This window comes from Octopus bimaculoides, chromosome 2, assembly GCF_001194135.2.
Source record: "Octopus bimaculoides isolate UCB-OBI-ISO-001 chromosome 2, ASM119413v2, whole genome shotgun sequence".
NCBI classification, from domain to species: domain Eukaryota; kingdom Metazoa; phylum Mollusca; class Cephalopoda; order Octopoda; family Octopodidae; genus Octopus; species Octopus bimaculoides.
In genome coordinates this window covers 150,373,183-150,386,245 of record NC_068982.1, presented here as the reverse complement: position 1 = coordinate 150,386,245, position 13,063 = coordinate 150,373,183, and positions in this window count along the sequence as shown.

Sequence of the window (13,063 nt, the reverse complement as noted above, 5' to 3'; positions counted from 1 at the left end):
TCTTGGATTCGTTAAGAAGCTCGAAATTTGGGTTCCACATACATTGAAAGAGATTCACTTAACACAACGAATCAACATTTGCGATTTGCATCTCAAACGCAATGAAATCGACCTTTTTTTGAAACGAATCATCACTGGTAACGTAAAATCGATTGTCTACAGTAACATCAATCGAAAACGATCATGGTCCAAGCATAAAGAACCAACACAAACCATATTGAAAGTTGAAATGCATCAAAAAAAGGTTATGCTGTCAATTTGGTGGGATTACAAAGGTGTTGTGTATTTTGAGCTGCTTCCAAGGAACCAAACAATCAATTCAGATGTTTACTGTCAACAACTAATGAAACTGGATAAAGCAATCATTGAAAAACGGCCAGAATTGGCAAATGGTAAAGGAATCATATTCCACCATGGCGATGCTAGACCACACACGTCTTTGCCAACTCGTGAAAAGTTATTGGAGCTTGGTTGGGAAGTGATGTCACATCCACCATATAGCCCTGACCTTGCACCATCAGATTACCATTTATTTCGAAGTTTGCAAAATTCTTTGAATGATAATATTTTCAATAATGATGACGACCTGAAATCGCACTTGCTCGAGTTTTTGGCTGATAAGGACCAGAAGTTCTATGAGTGCGGAATCATGAAGTTACCAGAAAGATGGCAAAAGGTCATCGATCAAAATGGAAAATATATAATTGATTGAAGATCATTCCAAATATGGGGGAAAAAAAAAAGTATTAATGTTTACATGAACACCCAGCAACGAAAATTAAAAAAGTGTAAAATATGTATTAAACGAATGAGAACAAAAATTTGAGCCAAGGAACCAACGAAATTTGTGAGGACAATTTTTTTTCAAGGGGGTGGGAGAACTTTCGAAGACAAATTCATGAATTATTTTTTGATCTGATACCTTCCTTGTTTAATATTTTTGATTAATTACAAATTCTCTCAGATTCTAATGAGCAAGTTTTAAGCCTAATGGGAGTAGGAAGAACTGTGAGTGTTTTACAGTTTAAAAAAATGTGCCAACGCACCATTAGGAGTAGGAGAGTTGTATTGAATGTTTATAACCGGTTCGTTGGTGCAAATTTTCATTCTCATATTCGTTTGATACACTTTTTTTCTTGTTAGTTTTGTTGGCCAGGTGTTAAACATAAACCAAAAAACATACTAAAAAACCGAAGTTACTTTCATGCCAACCTACAGCATTCATGGTCAGTTTTTTCCCCCCCATAGATTTAATCAATTAAAGTATGCAAGACTAACAATTTATGCTAGTTTCAATTGTTTTCTTAGTTTTTCATCACTATACTGATAGACATTTAGCTCTAATCTCTCCTCGATAATAGAACTGGTGAAATCGCATTTATTTCTGTTAATCTGGATTTGAAATTGCTATCCATTTGGTTAAACTTGCAGAGAAAATTGCAACTCAGTAACATCATGAAATGCAAGCATGATTTAAAAGTTCAATGAATTAGGATTTCCCCATTGCTGTGGAAATGAATCTAAATACAGCATCAAAAAATCAGGACAGTAGTATGATGGTATTTGGTATTATAAGGTAAAAGATGCCTGATCAAGATCTTGAATAATTTATGAAAGATTTAGGTACATAAATGGATTTTATGAGAAATGTTTGATTGATGGGCTTCCTATCACACATACGAACCCAACTATCAGATGGGTTTCCTATGTAAATTTTGATCCAAACGATGCTTCCAGTGTAGGATTCCGGTCTTCTGGTTTATATCCAATATTTCATTCTAAGCTAAATTGCATATTGAGGAATGATGAAGATTAATTGGGTTTTCATGAGATGTAACATCAATGAGACCATGCTCACTAGACAGTAACTGACCTCAAATGCTGTTAATCGATAATCTATTTTGTAGAGGTAGACTTCTATTGAGAAAGCTTTTCTAATGTGTTTCTGTAGTAAGTTTTCAGTAGTTGGATTTAGATCTGTGTGATGTTATGCTTGCAATGAAGGTCATATTAAGATGCTATTTAGAGTGGATCTGAAATGAAACAATTTGAAATAGTCTCATTTTAATTAGAATATAACTAGAATTAGAATCTTACACCTAAATGTCTTAATAATCCTCTGAATAAAAATAGCTTGTTCTGTGCTTTGGTTGCTGGCAAATAATCCAACTAGAATCTTACAAAGATATCGTCTTATACAGGACAGAAAAACTGATTTGGATCATGACAATGAAGGCTGGTGTATAGTTTTTTTAAACAATACTGCGTTTCGCTTAAAACGGGAAATGCATTCCTCCTTCATGAATATTAACAAAGTGCATGTAAAAAAGTTATGCCATAGTAATATTTCGGTTAAATTCATGATGGATTTGTTGAAATCCTTTCTTGATTGTCTGAATTCTTATCTTTCACAATGTTTGTTCTCTTGAGTTTTGGTTAGTTTCTATTTACAATACTATGAACAGTATTCATGTTGGTTAACTGTGTTGGTTTATGTTCATTGACATGTGGGTGGTTAAAGCTTTCTAGTTTTGTGTCATTGACTCTTCATTATAATTATTGAAATACACAAATAATGTACACTAGATGCCCAAAATTCATGCTTGTGTTAGTACTGGTTTTTCCAACATGATGATAATCTCACAGACCTGTTCTGAAACTTCTGTGGAGACTTGATTTATCTGATTGGTGTAAAGTTGAGCTTTAATATATGAAAGTGTGATATATGTACAAGTACTGTGAACAGCACTACAGTAACTTGTATTTGTTACTTAAGATATCTGACTGATTTTGTGCACATTTATTTTTCACTAGGCTATTATCTTGCCTTCATAGTATGCTATAGTTATTCTATTACATAAAAAGTGTATCTGTGTGAAGTTAACTTGATGTATGTGGTTCGTTTCTTGACTGTCCAGATTATCTCCCACAGAGGGTAAACAAAATATTATTGTCCATTCTTGTGAGAACATGAATTCACTACTTTCGCATAGACACAAAAAGGATGTTGCTGTTATATCTCAATTATGACTAAATGCCACTAGCATTATTATGATGATCTATTGTTGGTCACTTCATATTTCACTATGATAGACCAGTGTTCATTGCTGTAACTATTTCTGTTGCTGCTTTCATGCTGAGAACAATGATGATGTATTGAACATATTTGTTCGCGGTTTCCACCAGAGATGTATTCTGTGAAGGTCACCTTCCTTTCTTGGATGTCTGAGTTCTCTTCTGCAGCAGTCTGATGCTATACTCATTTGACCATTCATTTTCTTTTAACTGGTAAAGTTTGATTGCTGTAAACAATGTTGAATACATTAGCTGAATTCTGGCATGACAAGCCTTTTAAAGCTTAGTTTTCACATCCACATCTCATTTATTCATTAAGAAGTATCAAAATTGTTTTACAGCTGAATTACATCTATACTAAGAACCTACGGTAACAGATGACACCTAGTATGTCAAAATTCAGTGATTCACTTTAGCCTGGCTTAGAGAAATCTTGATGCGAAAGTAACCATTATCAATTTTTCGTGTCCATTTTCCATGCTGGCACGGGTTAAATGGCTAAACATAAACTAGCAGGGCCAGGGAATGCTTTAGGTTCCATCGTCTGTTTTGGCTTGGTTTTTATAGCTGGATGCCCTTCCTAATATCAACTCCACTCTACTAGCTGCTTTTAATGTAACACCAGTACTTTTTCATGGCTCACACCCATTCATGTATAGAATGTTTACACAATTATTAAGGATATATCATATGCTAATTTTGTCATTTTGACCTTAACCCAGCTTTTGATGCTTCAGAGAACAATGATGTGTTGAAAATATTTATTCGTGGTTTCCACCCGAGACGTGTTCTGTGAAGGTCACCTTCCTTTCTTGGATGTCTGAGTTCTCTTGAGTAGATTTGTTTCAATTAATTTCTAACATAATCATAAATTTAGTCTGGTTTCATTAAACAACTCTCTTTTTTATTTATCAGCATATTTATGTGATTTCTGGAAGATAATTTAATGAAAAGGTTCTCTACCAATTCTATACCATAATTTTTGTCACAAAGTGACTAATTACAGGTAAATTCAACAAAATATAAAATTATTAAAATCTTTGTTCAAACATTGATATAGAACATGGGTTATTAGCTAATATTCAATTGGGTATACAACAAAATTTTACTATAGAAGAGTTGTGCACAATACTGGATTCATCAGGTAAATTTAACCACAAAACAGGTGCACCATAAAGGTATGAAGAAAACTAGAAAACAAAATACACACCATGAACGAGATTAAATAAGCTCTCCCACATACACAAATATACAATAATGATTTACAAAAAAAATTAATCAATTTGTCACTCACTTTACAGGTAAATTACAATAACAAGTAAATTAAAATTAAACAAAAATTAAAGCCAAGTAAATTTTTGAAAATATTAAATCAAATCACATATATACAAATCAAACAATATTCCTATCATGAAAACTTGTAAAGCACCCTGCTCTACATAATGCAACCTTGCAGAATGCACATTGGAAAGTTGTTTCAACAGGAGCTTTCCTTTTTTGATGAAGGCTTTTGCGACCCTCGATTTTTTTTCTTTTTTCTTTCTAATTTATGGAGACCAGCTGAATTCAGTAGGATATCACTCTGGCAGGCTTTGCTTTTTCTACCTACAGTTATTTTTTTTGAGGATTAACCAGCTCTTAGTTGTGTTGCTGTATCTGCTCAGAACTGCAGATGGTTGCATCGCTTTCGAGCGATAGCATATGGTATTACTCATTTATATATCAAATGAGATATTGCCATCTCCGGTCTGCCAACTGGATAAGACATGTGATTCAGCCAGTGTACACCACCCATGTTCACAAATGGCGTGCCATTTTCATCCACATGTGGCCGTGCTGACTGACATAATTGTCTCTTTTTTCCAGTATAAAATTCAAATCCAGAGCAGTACCCAGTATTTGATTCACAATTCTTCCAAACATTGACCCTCCCCCATTTTGTGGGCTTTCTTGGCATATATTGTCAAAAACGCACTCCACCTTTATAGCCCACCATACCATCATCAATAGATATCTCCCTGGTTTATAAACTGTTTTGTATGTTTTGAACACAGTCAATGAGGGGCCTTATCTTAAATAAGGGATCAAAATTTGTTTCTCCACGTGTCTCCTGTAAATATTGAATCAATTTCAAAAATCACGTCCTTGTCATGATACTCGAGACATTTGTCTCCAAAGGGTTCATCACTATTCCAGTAATTTTGGGTAACTTTCTGATGCCCATAATTTATTGCAAAATATGCCTTAATTTCATTTAAGCTTGTGGGAAACCACAAACTATCCTTTTTTACACTTAGTTTACTTTCAGCGTAACTGTCCACCATAATTATTTCAAATAGGTACATAGGAAGAAGTAAAAAGAAATAGTCCAAAGCTTTGCTCTCCTGGGAAAGACTTGGTCCAGTTTCTTTCAGAAAAATCACTGAAAGAAAGCGTTTTTAAATTTATTCCATTCAGGTACCAATTTATTTTCTTTATCGCTGTCATTGGAGCTCTCGGATTCACTGCTTTCACTTTCGGGAAATGAAACATTCATTATCAAATACCACATGCTTTTTTGTTTTTTCAGTTAGAGTTAGATTTATCAAGGTCTTCAGTGGAAAGTCCTTCAAATTCTGACTCGCTGCTTGACAATGAAATTCGTATCCATTTTTTGGTCAGAATTGCAAATTTTGAAAACACAACAGGAGCAAATTTGGAAAAAAAAATCTCTCAAAATTCACAATTAAAATAACAGGTCGATTGTTGTACAAAACTGTAGCTGAACTGTTTACACAGTATAATCACGTGTTTTCATGAATGTACTGAGATTTGCCCTGATATTCTTATTTAAATATGAATGCGATTATGGCTGGTTTTTGCCTTGGTCATAACCAAAATGTTTTTGGGTGGTTTGGTAATGAAAAGGTTAAAAGATGACACCTAGTATGTCAAAATTCAGTGATTCACTTTAATGTGGTTTCGATAAATGTATGTATCATTTATCAACTTTTGGTGTCTGCTTTCCATGCTGGCTTAACAAATTAGCAGGGCCAGTGGGTGCTTTAGGTTCCATCTATTTCTATAGCTGGATGCCTTTCCTAATATCAACTCCACTGTACTTCACCAGTACTTCATGGCTCACACCCATTCATGTATAGGACGTTTACACAATTATTAAGGATATATCATTCGCTAATTTTGTCATTCTGGCTTCTTAACCCAGCTTTTGATGTTCCAGAGAACAATGATGATGTATTGAACATATTTGTTCGCGGTTTCCACCAGAGATGTATTCTGTGAAGGTCACCTTCCTTTCTTGGATGTCTGAGTTCTCTTCTGCAGCAGTCTGATGCTATACTCATTTGACCATTCATTTTCTTTTAACTGGTAAAGTTTGATTGCTGTAAACAATGTTGAATACATTAGCTGAATTCTGGCATGACAAGCTTTTTGAAGCTTACAGTATTCATATCCACTATCAACATCTCATTTATTCATTAAGAAGTTTCAAAATTGTTTATCAACTTTTCGTGTCAGTTTTCCATGCTGGCATGGGTTAAATGGCTTCACATAAACTAGCAGGGACAGGGAGTGCTTTAGGTTCCATTGTCTGTTTTGGCTTGGTTTTTATAGCTGGATGCCCTTCCTCATATCAACACTGTACTAGGTGTTTTTAATATAACACCAGTACTATTTCATGGCTCACACTTATTCATGTATAGGACGTTTACACAGTTATTAAGGATATATCATACGCTAATTTTGTCATTCTGACCTCTTAACCCAGCTTTTGATGCTTCAGAGAACAATGATGATGTATTGAACATATTTGTTCGCGGTTTCCACCCGAGATGTGTTCTGTGAAGGTCACCTTCCTTTCTTGGATGTCTGAGTTCTCTTGAGTAGATTTGGAAGACTGACAAAAACCTATACTTGTAAACACAGGGCTGGACAGTTCAACATACCGAAGATTTTACAAATTTTTTTATCAGTAGTTGGTATTGATACTTAATACTGGTATTGATGATACACAATCCTCTTTGTGTAAAAACGTCAAATAATTATTAGTATATACAAATATGCTTATTTCATTTGTATTATTTTCCAGATTTACTTACTAACAAATTCTATTTTATTACTGTTGGAAGAAAAAATGTTAACTTTAAAAAATTAACAAAAGAGAAAATTACGAAGAATGTGGAAGTGATGATTATTCTGATGGCAAGATCTGAAGTTGATGGGTGATGTCTAAGATTTGAATGAATAGTTAATCATATTTTTGAAGGTGAAAGAGGTGGGTGAGAATGATCTTCCAGATGTAAGTGCTTCAGATGCCATGCCAAATTTGACTCCCTTTAATAATAGACAAAGAGTATTTCCATTTATAGGAATAAATGATGCTCAAACACCTGCAACCTGATAAAAATTTTCACTTTGTAAATGATAAAATACTTGATTTGGCTGTTAAACTTATTTACTTATTTACTGCGCAAGAAAAGATAAATCAACAAAACGCTAAAATAAAACCAAAGCCCATAGTAAATAAACATCTAAACAACTGCATAAGAAGTGAAGATATTCCCGAGTTTACTGTTATGGATGGAATTGAATAAAAGGGGCTACACATGAATACTGGACAGACAATCTGTGAATGGAAAACAGTCTAGAAACTGGTTTCAACTTCCTAAACTTTTCGTTTTTCAGATAATGAACAAACAGACAAGAGATGACAGACTAGCTAAGATTCACCCATTGATTGATGTTTCGAAGAATAATTACATGGAGATCTACATTCTAGAAGAAATAGTTGTTGTTAACAGAACTTTGGTATCATGGAGGGGTCGCCTAATATTTAGACAATATATCCCTAAAAGTACTATTGTAGTGGTTGTGAAGGTAACCCATATTGCGTAGCCTTTTCAGAAAAATGCATAACTATGATAAATGCGAAAAACTAATTTGACTTCCTGCTCTCACTATTCATGTTGGGGTGAGAGTAATTGTGGCAGTAGTAGATTGATGGTTGTGATTGAGGTGGTGGTAGCTGAAGCAGTCTGGGACAATTGGTGGATAGTAAGTGATGTAAAAAAAAAACTGGTGGTGAAGTCTGAATGGTGTATATTGGCAGTTGTGATGGTTGAAAATATCCACAGAAAAAAGGTTAGGAAAGAATTGTATTAAATTCCTGAATGGAGTTTTGCAATAAGATCCAATTTGCATAAGCTGATAAAAATTGTTCATTGCTTGAAAAATGTCAAATCTAATAGAATTTAATATGTGCTCAATACATGATGGGTCCAAGGCCCAATAAAGAATCCTCTAGGATTAAAAGGTGCCTGATAAGGCATTTTGCTTGGCACGCTAACATTTCTGCCAGCTCGCCGCCTTGCAAAGAAAATGTATACGGTCAGAATGAGGCTGAATGCTTGTATCACTATAATGAACACTGGGAGATGATTATTAAGTTTTAATATTTAATGCAGCAGGTAAATGGACGCAAGATAACTCAACGCTTTTCATTTGTCACTTGGTAACATTTCGAGTCTAGCCAAAACTATTTCCGCGCTAAAGTATAACGGATGAAGAGTTGTCCCCCTTATTGTAATTTTGGTTTAAACGTTTGTCCCATGTAAGAAGGGGAATGTACATAGGAAAAGGTGAAATCTCTGTTCACAGACTGGATTAGTGTTATCCTTTTTTAATGGAGAATAATGAACGAAATTAGCCTTAAAGTTTTTATTGTTCAGCATCAATATAAGTTAGTGTTCATGAAAATAATCTTTTCTATATTTTAATTTCTTTCATCATTTCGTCTCTTTCTCTAGAAGGTTGTCAGTGGCTGCTACTTATGGGGTGGCCCAAAAGTAGGTTTACAGTTATTCAACTATCTCCTTCGCATTCATATATTAACAGTTAAGATCTTAATTATAAAACAGTATGAGACCATTATTCTATGCTAATTTAGTTAATTTTTTCAAGCTCCCTTTTTAGTTTGTAATTGTTATTTTGTTCAGGTACTATAAAGTGTCAGCCATGGCAAATAATTTAAATCAAGAGCCAAGAAAGTGGATACTAAAGCAGTATTGGAAGTCTGAAAATGCTGAGCAGGTGTACACAACATGGCCAGAAGCCTTTCACACTCCACCTTCACGCCAGATAATTTATCGGATAAGAAATAAATTTGATACCAGAAGTTCAGTGAGTAATGTGTCAAAATCTGGACACCCTAAGACTTGTGTGACTGAAAGAAATGAGATATTAGTGGCTATGACATTTGTGAACAGTCCAAAGAAGTCTACACAACATGCTTCTCTAGAACTATCCATACAGAAAACATTGCAATGCCTAATGCATAAGCTGAAATTAAAACCTTTCTATCTACGACTGGTACATGGTCTTTTGGAGGATGACCCAGATTGCTGGCTGCAATTCTGTGAAAAGATGTGACCAAATTGCTAATGAGCAACCAGACTATCTGGACAAGACCATCTCATCAGATGAGGCTTGCTTCAATGTTGAAGGAGGACATCTGAGAGATTAAACATTGTTTAATATGCACATGATACGATTGTTAGTTAGAAATTTAAATGTAATAAAATGTTTTAAAAGAAATTTAAAGTGCCTACGTGATAACGGTAAACCTGCTTTTGAGCCACCCTGTAGATATTTATCTAGTAGTGACTATGGAAATAATGAAAGTATTTGGACAGGTTAATTGACTCGATCTGTTGTCCAGTTTAATACCATCACATGGTTCTGGAATACTTTTAGTAGCCAATTCTGTCTGGGGATAAGTTTTATCCTTGCTCTCAGCAGTCACATGAAGTCCTGACGTGGGTGTTGGTCTATGTCTTCTGATAAAACTTGAAAACATTGATTTTACTTTTTACACATGGAATACAATCTAATCTATCCTGTATATAATGTGTTCGGATTTAAATCATCCCACAGTTTCATGGTAAATATCATTAACTTACGATTACTCCTCAAAACTGTTGTGCCTACTCCTCAAAACTGTTGTGCCGTATATAATGTCTGAGTCATACTTTTTAATGAAACTCCACCCTTACATAACATGAGGTCATATACAGAAAGTTGTCTTCTAATAGGTTCAAAGATATTGGTACTGCAGCGCTTGGATCCTATTGAAGAAGCTTTCATCCTATTGTAAAAAAAGTTATCAACAGCAGATATGACATCATCATCATCATTACGATACTGATTCTCAGCCAAGTGTTTTTTCATGTTGGGGGAATAGATGATGGGCACATTTGGCCAAACCAGGAGAATAGGGTGGGTGATTAATCAGTTCAAAGCCATAGTTAAGCATAGCAGCCACTGAAACCAAGGACTTGAATGTTAGAGTATTGTCTTGCTGAAACAAGACCTATTTTGTCAGTTTTCTTGGGCATTTGGTCTTGACAGCTCTTCATAACTGCCTCAGAAGGTTGGCATAGTACTCTCCATTTATTGTTTGCTCCCTTTTGAAGATGGTCAATAAGCACAATGCCTTTTGTACCCCCAAAAGCAGGCTGTCATCTTGCCTGCAGATGGAAGTGAGGGCCTTTTTTGGAGCAGGTGAGGAGGGGTGTTTCTACTGCATGTGTGTCTCTTTTTTGGCTCAAAGTGATGAATGCAACACACATTTTGTGTTAGGATACATTCAAGGAAACCTGTTGGCTCTGCTTCAAGCAATGTCACATTTTCCCCATGATGTGATCAATCTGATGTACTTTTGATCAGGTCTCAGATGATGTGGTGCACACTGAGCAGAAACTATCAAGTTAAGTCCATTGCACAGAATATACACAAATATCTAATGGGATATGCTAATATCATTGACAACTTGATTTATAGTCAGTTGTCTGTCATCCATCACTGAACACGATCATTGTTTTTCTTGGTAGTGGCAATTGCAGGATGTCCGGACCTTGGGTCATCTTCAAGACTACCTTTCCCTCTTAAATTCAGCTGCCCTCTTTTGCACTGTTAATAATAAAACTAGAGTGTCATCCCATAATGGAGCAACCACGTCAGTGAATGTCGTTGGGAGCAAAACCTTTTCCCTGCAGGTACTTGATAACACCACAATTCTATATTGTGTCCATTTTCAAGAGGGGTTGCTTCTAGTTAATTTTGAAGTCTTTGAACAGTCATATATCAGTTTACTTACAAAGAAACAATGCAATATATATATATATATATATATATATATATATATATATATAAAACTAATTTCAAGATTTGAAATGAATGCATGCAAGTTTTTGCAGCATCACTCCTTCATAGCCAATGAACTTTTCGGGCTACCCTTGCATGTTCATTTGAAAAGATATAAAACCTTTAGTAAAACCAAAACATTGTGACACGAGTAACAACTAAACGCAGTTTTATGTACAATATATGGCTACGAGTTGCACTAATAAATGTATTGGTTTGTTCCTCCAGTTCAATATTCTCAATCTAAAATGGGTAGTGGGCTACATTCCCTCTTGAATTTCACCTCTGCTATCGTTGGTGATGCAGTTTAGTAAAATACCTCTGCTATTTACTCTGACTAATTTGTTCATAGAACTCGAAATTTATAGCAGTGTAACTAAAACTAAAACGGCTTACAAGTGTATATGTTTAAATTAAAATTAAGACAGAAAATTCCGAAATAGATTGATTTAACAAAGGAAAAATTAAAAATAAAATCTTAAAGAGAATGAACAAAATAAGATGTTTAAGCGATGTGACATAAATGAATCAGAATTCTGTTATGAAGTAAAATTTTCATGTCTGATTGAAGAAATGGAAGGTTGGAAAAACTATGGCGGGGATATTCTCCTAAATATCCTCTTCATTTGCTGTGTGGTTTTGACTTGCAAACTACGGAAGTAGAACTAAGATATTTTTGTCCACAAAACGACAGAGTTACTTCCTTTTTTACTAGAGTTATTTCCCATATGCTTTAATTTAAACGTTTATCTGTATGCATGAAAAGTTCTAATACTTATGCCATACATCACATTTTTCTCTATAATTCATAGTTATTTTGTGATTTTTATTTTCATTAAAAAACACTGAGCAATGTTAGAAATTGATATAGGACAAATTTCAAGATTTCAAAGTTGTTTACTGCTATATTCACTATCAATTGGTGTGAAGATTATGAATCAGTACACGTTTTAGGTTCTACACCTTGACATTCGTCGACGAGGACATAATCACTCTGTCTACTAGAAACAAAAGTCCAGTTTTCTGTAAACCATAACTTAAAAAAAAAATAGAGGGTATACGAAATTACACTGGATAAGAAAAATATTCAATTCTAAATTGCATTCCTCTATGTAACATTGTATTATATTCATCACCGTTTAACGTCTGCTTTCCATGCTAGCATGGGTTGGACGATTTGACTGAGGACTGGCGAACCATATGGCTGCACCAGGCTCCAATCTGATCTGGCAGAGTTTCTACAGCAGGATGCTCTTCCTAGTGCCAACCACTCCGAGAGTGTAGTGGATGCTTTTATGTGCCAGTCTGGCGGTACTGGCAACGGCCACGCTCAACTGGTGTTTTTAGATGCCACCTGGACAGGAGTCAGTCCAGAAGTGCTGGCAACGACCTCGCTCAAATGTTTTGTTCGCATGCCACCGGCACAAGTACCAGTAAGGCGACGCTGGTAACGATCATGCTCAAATGATACATTTTACATGCCATCAGCATGGAAGCCAGACTGCTGCTCTGGTAGTGATCCCGCTTGGATGATGCTGTTAGGGCTCCACTGGCATGGGTGCCAGTCATCGAATTTGGTTCAGTTACGACTTCACTTGCCCCAACAGGTCTTTGCAAGCAGAGTTTAATGTCCAATGAAGGGAGTTTGGCATTTGTGCCGGTCGTCGAATTTGGTTCGATTTCGATTTCACTTGCCACAGCAAGTCTTCGCAAGCAGGGATTTGTGTCCATTGAAGGAAAAGTATGCATAAGTGGGCTGGTTACGCCCCTGGTAAAGGCCACGGGT